Source organism: Sinocyclocheilus anshuiensis, unplaced genomic scaffold, assembly GCF_001515605.1.
Source record: "Sinocyclocheilus anshuiensis isolate Anshui unplaced genomic scaffold, SAMN03320099.WGS_v1.1 scaffold183, whole genome shotgun sequence".
NCBI classification, from domain to species: Eukaryota; Metazoa; Chordata; class Actinopteri; order Cypriniformes; family Cyprinidae; genus Sinocyclocheilus; species Sinocyclocheilus anshuiensis.
The window spans coordinates 3,531,258-3,537,638 of record NW_015548309.1 but is presented as its reverse complement, the minus strand read 5'-3'; the positions used below and the strand labels follow the sequence as shown (position 1 = coordinate 3,537,638).

Genomic DNA, 6,381 nt, shown 5'->3' with positions numbered 1-6,381 from the left:
TTTGAAGCAGTGTAATTCACAAAAATCACCACAGGAGGGCGCAACACATGTAAGTTCACTTCAAAAGTCAGATGATTGAAACGGGCCCTCTTGTGGTGATTTCTGTGAATTGCACCGCTGCAAAAAAAGTCAAACTAATTCTCTTCAGCTCCACAGAGCTCGTATCCACGTGTATATGAATGAAGTAACTCAGGCTGTGTAGAAGATGGTCACAGCATCTGTGGGATTTAAACACGCTTCTGTTGACGTTTAATGATTGAAAGTCTCAAATGTGACGTTGACGCTTGAATGCGAAGAGCAGCAGAATGACAGAAACTGAAGTGCGGGTTTTCATCCGCTCCACTAGGCGGCGCAAGCGGGTTTCGCCTTCAGTCGGACGCCTTCAGCTGCTGGACAACATGACGCTCTAGAGTCACAACAACAACACGTGCAGATCCTGCAGATGACAGCTGTTTATATCACTTTAACAACACACGCTTCAGCTCAACTGCAAATAAAATCGACACAAAATCCGACGAGACGCTGGAATCGAGTGTCACGCGACTCACCTGTAAGTAACTTTCCGCTTAAAGCGAATTTCTCTCGTTAAATGACTTGCAATGAATCGGTACTTGTTGCGTTACCTTTATAATCTCTGAACGAATCGCCCTGATAGTGACATTATAAAGTGCAGTAATGAGGAATCGCGCTGTTGATGCTGCAGCAGGTGTTTTGTGAAGCTCTGATGTTCTCTTCTTCTTCTTCTTCTTCTTCTTCTGGGATTTCATGGCGGTTGGCAAACCAACTTAAAAGGTGCATTTCTTGAAGGTTTAGGTCCATCCCCTAACAAAACCTGGAGGTCATTTATTTCTAAATATCTTAAAGCTTGACTTCGCTGGAAACCTTCTCTTTCATAAGCCTCACATTTCACATAAGAACATGTTCTACAGATTCTGTTAACCCACATTTGTCACAATTTCCATTTTCATGTTTTTCTATTCTATATAAGCACTGATTTAATAAACAATGACCAATACGCATTCTTGCTGTTAAAGCGTCTTCTTTCCTGTTTCTAAATCTTCTTCTCTCTGAACCAACTTTTTCTTGTATGCGGTGTAAATGTCTAACTTTTGTTCCTTCTTTCCATTCATTCTGCCATATTTCCTGCATTTCTTTCACTATTATCGCTTTTATTTCTGTTTTACTTAATGCCACTTCAATTTAATCTCTGATGTTCTCTTGCTGCTTCAGGCTTTTTCTTCTTCTGCTTCTGACTGCCATAATAAGAGCACAGCCATTAAAATACTATTTTATTTGTTTGAGAAGACATGTCTTAATATTAGCATGCAGCAATGAACTACATGTGATGTTTTTTTCTATTAATAAGTGTTTTCTATTCGTTTTTTTGCCTGTAAGACAATCGTTTAATTAAAAATGAAAATGAGACATACAGCAGATCGAATCAAAATGATTGATACAGCTTTGCTGAAGTATAATATGCAACATTAATATGTTTGACTGTTTACAATGTTAGACTAGATATTAAATATGTCTAATAATGTCTTTGTTTATATCGTGTCTCTCCAGAATAAGTGATGTCTTGTTGGCTGTAAACTGGTCCGGCTGAAGCAGAGCTCTGGGACGTGTGGACAGACATTGACTGTAATGATGGACATCTGCTCAGGGACAGGTAATGTATCTCATGTGTGAATGTGTGTTCTAGTGCACTAATCATGTAGGTTACCATCATTTTCTTTTTGAAGGGCCTCCTCTTTGAAAAGCAAATGATGGTAACCTAAGTAGGTGGGGAAGGGACGGGGGATGAGAATTTTTATGCAGCTTTATTTTTTTTTCAGTCTGTGCAAAAGTATAACCACTGCGGGTCACGGTGCTGGAAGCTCCAGGGGGAGACCGTACTGATATCCCCCTTCTTCAGGCACGCCTTCACACACACGCCAGCATTCACTCGTATCGCAGAGACCTGGCTGGGATCAAACCAGCAACCTCTGAACCGTGAGGCAGCGCTCTTACCTGTGAGCCACAGATCTCTTGTTGGAGCACCTGAAGGAACTTATATCTGACTGTTTACCTGTGATTTCCCAATAAAGATGTTGAAGCAAGCTCTGTGTGGGATTTAAACCCACGTCTCCATCACAGTCTCATCCTCCTCAAAGAACATGTGTTCATCCACTAACCCATCATGAATTCTTCATTGTGTTAGTGTTTGAACCAGGACTTTCATGTTTGAGATTAAAGCCTTCAACCACTGAGCCACAGAAACTGTGATGTTACGCTGGTGTTGTTGTCATTTAGATTTTAAGTTTATCTTAATCATGTAGGTTTACGCTGAGTAAAAGGCATTCAATTCATATGTGGGATTTGAACATGTCTCTGTTGCAGTTTCATGAGTTAAAGTGTCAGGTTTAGCCACTGCACCACTGTGCTTCAGATAAAACAGATGGTTTACTATCGTTTTATCTTGTTTGTAGTGTAAGTGTAGCGTAATCTCATTTTAAGTGAAGTTACTTTAAAACTTGCTAGATTTGACCCAGTACACCCAAAAGGTGAACAATAATCCACCGTACCACAGAGATTGTGTTGAATTCACTGTTGTTTTTGGTCTTTTACATTAGCATTTATTATGATGTTGCAGCAGTGTGATTCACTAAAATCAGCACAGCAGGTCTTAAGAGTCTACTCTGAACCGAGTCTTATGAACGCCCTCCTGTGGTATTTTTTGTGCATTGCTATTTTACATCATTGTTTGTGTGATTTTGTTCTGTCCTCTTCTACTAAAATAAACTGACATGCAAAAAAGCCAGAGGACCTAAAGCAGGCCCTCCTGTGGTGATTTTTGTGAATTACACCGCTGCAAATTGAGTCTAATGAACTTAAACAGGAATTTGTTCTGTTCTCTCTGTTCTTGTTAAAATACATAAACAAGATCAACAATTTCCCACGAATAGCAGAATTGTATAAACTGAAGTGCAGTTTTGCCTCCGAGCCACTAGACGGCGCAAGCGGGTTTCAGCTTCAGTCGGACTCCTTCGGCTGCTTGACAACATGACGCTCAGAGTCACAACAACAACACGTGCAGATCCTGCAGATGACAACTGTTAATGTCAGTTTAACAACATGTTTTTCAGCGAATCTGCAAATAATCCCTCGTATCGCAGAGACCTGGCTGGGATCAAACCAGCAACCTCTGAACCGTGAGGCAGCGCTCTTACCTGTGAGCCACAGATCTCTTGTTGGAGCACCTGAAGGAACTTATATCTGACTGTTTACCTGTGATTTCCCAATAAAGATGTTGAAGCAAGCTCTGTGTGGGATTTAAACCCACATCTCCATCACAGACTCATCCTCAGAGAACGTGTGTTCATCCACTAACCCATCATGGATTTCATGTTGTGGTTTGGTGTTTGAGTGACTTTGTTTGATGAGATCAGTTTAAAGTAAGCAATAGTGGGACTTGAACCAGGACTTTTATGTTTGAGAGTGAAGCCTTTAACCACTGAGCCACAGAGCTTGTTAGTTTGTATTTTTTTATTTTTAGGGTCGTTTAGATTTTAAGTTTAGGCTGAGTAAAAGATTTGATTGCTTCTGTGGGATTTGAGCACACGTCTTTGTTGAAGTTTCATGGTTCAAAGTCACATGTTTAGCCACAAGGCTTCAGCTAAAACAGGTGGTTTTCTACGTTTTTATCTTGTTTGAACCTCATTTTAAGTGACGCAAGTAAGTTTAAAACTTGCTAGATTTGATTCAGTACTTTCACACCCAAAGGTGAACAATCCTCTGTACCACAGAGATCATGTTTAAGGCACTGTGGTTTTCTGGTCTTTTACATTAGTATTTACTACTATCAGTTTACTTATTTATCATTTAAACCTCAAGATACTTTCAAATTTATGTGTTTACTACTTTATTCTTTATGAATTATTTATTTTTAGTTAAAATAATCTAATATGCAAGTAAGTTACTGCACTGTTTTGTGATGAACTTTGTGAGTTACACTAATCTAAATCAAGTCTAATATCTGGTATGCACTATTCTCCTCCAAGAGGGTAAGAGCAGAAAAACAAACCAATAATGCATTGCAATATAAACAGCCAATCAGAATCATTCACACATTTCATTGTTCTTGTTCCAGTTAAAACACACTTGCAAAAGAGAGAGAGAATAAAATAATTAAAAAGCCCTCCTGTGGCGTTTCTTCTGAATTACAGCACTACAATTCAAGTCTAATAAATGCACGATACCTCTGCAAGAGGGTGAAAACACAACGCATTTCAGTATGAACAACAAAGCTATTTACACTATGTTCTGTCCCCTCTTCTGTTAAAAATGATACATTTATTAACAAGAAAGTTAGAAGACCTAAAATGGTGATGTTTTTTAATGACACCACTGCAAATCGAGTCTAATGTCTTTAAACAGCCCTCGCGTGGTGATATTTGTGAATTAGCAAATCAATTTAAATATAAGTACTTTATTGTCATTACACACAAAACAAGATGTATTTATGTGTTAAGGATGGAATCAATTCTAATGAACTAAAACAGGCTGCCTCCTCCTGTGGTGTTTTTTGCGAATTACACCGCAGCAAATAGAAACGAACGAAATTAATCAGGTTTCAACATCCTGTGGTGATTTTTGTGAATTACACCGCTGCAAAAAGTTTTTCATTTAAAGTGCTTTATTGACATGCATGTTTACATACAATACTGTCAAAACATTATATGCAAAACAAGTAATGACAGGAAGATGGAATATACAATATAACAATAACAACAATTAAAAACTATCAAAAATAAGGTGCTAAGTAATGCATAAAAAATAAGATAAATGATACATAATTAATTCTAACGGACCTAAATGGGTTGCGCCCTCCTGTGGTGATTTTTGTGAATTACAGCGCTGCGAATTGAGACTAATTCTTACGCTGTTTTTATACGGCTGTCCATACTGAACCATTCACGCCCTCCTGTGGTGAATTGTGTGTATTACACCGATTCAACTAAATGACGGCTAAAATTCGAGCAAAGGGAAATTAAATTGAGCATTGATTCAAAAGAAATAAATGACTGAATAAAATAAAGGCAAATATTTTTTTTAATGACAAAAAATATTTACTCTTTGTATAATTATCTTGTAAATTGTTGCGTTCTGTGTCATGATTTGTTAAAATAAACAATATTAAAAATATTGATTAAATAAACGCAAGATAGAGGAACACAACCTGGCGCCCTCCTGTGGTGGACTTTGTGTATTACATTGATGCAACTGCATTCATTACTATCAGTTCAAATGTTATTTTTGTAATTTAAACCTTAAGACTTTGCACTTTCCTTTTTAAAAAATTGAAATATAAAACGTTATTATCTGGCTAAAAATATTTTGAATTGATTCATATTTAAAATATTGATTATTCTGTGCATCAAAACATTTGTATTATTAAAAATATCCCTGCAAACTGGTTCAAATAAAGACAAACGTGATTTATTATTTCTCCCGTGGTTAATTGTGTGTATTACACTTATGTGTCAATTAGACAGAGGAAACTCTTGTGTTAAATTATTTAGCACTGATTAAAAATTAAACTTGATTGAAAAATTATTACGTTTTTTTTTTTTTAAATGCATTGCATGGAGTCAGAGGAACGCAATACCCTCTTGTGGTGAATTACAACTTTTTCATTTTACAGGCTATGGAGCCTGAATCATTGTGCATCAATATTTGATTGGACTGCAAAAAAAACAAACAAACAAATTTTCTCAGATTTTAATTATTTATATTACAGGATGCCACTGACTGAATTAGACATATGTTGCTGTCATGTGTATTGGTATTGACAACAATACTGCTGTTTAAAACAAACTGTATCCCATTGTTGTTGTTTTTTTAAACTACATTTTTAGTATTTTCTTTTTTCTTTTTTTCACAATGCAGCATGCAATATCCTAGTATTATACTGTTCATATCTTGTTCACCTCGTTTATAGGAAAACAGTTGTTTCATTACCAGTGTTGGGGAAAGTTACTTTTAAAAGTAATGCATTACAATATTGCGTTACTCCATAAAAAAAGTAACTAATTACGTTACTTAGTTACTTTTTATGGAGAGTAATGCGTTACGTTACTTTTGCGTTACTTTTTAAATCTGGACAGGGCTCGTTTGTTTGTTTTTAAAATAAAAAAGTTCTATTTTTGGCAAATATAAAAGCCTTTTCACACCAGAAGTGAAATGAATAAGCCTCAGGCTGAAGGGAAAGTAAATTTCCGTCCGTACAGTAGAATGCAGAAGAAGAAATTTCAACACACTTAATAAAAAAAGACACAAATGTTTGTCTAAAGTAATTTTTGCGTATGGTTGAACTGGATCATCGAAGGTCAGAAGCAAAGA

General features: G+C 36.5%; 1 long non-coding RNA gene and 1 pseudogene across 1 annotated transcript; both read left to right on the top strand.

Annotated features, from left to right (window-relative positions):
- The first annotated feature begins 29 nt into the window (after window positions 1-29).
- LOC107656442 (uncharacterized) lies at window positions 30-2,031 on the top strand. Its single transcript, XR_001630570.1, has 3 exons — window positions 30-550; window positions 1,567-1,669; window positions 1,836-2,031. It is a non-coding gene; the product is annotated as an uncharacterized LOC107656442 (long non-coding RNA).
- Window positions 2,032-3,944: 1,913 nt separating this feature from the next.
- The window catches only part of LOC107656228 (deleted in malignant brain tumors 1 protein-like), a 12,246-nt pseudogene continuing 9,809 nt past the window's right edge, over window positions 3,945-6,381 (top strand).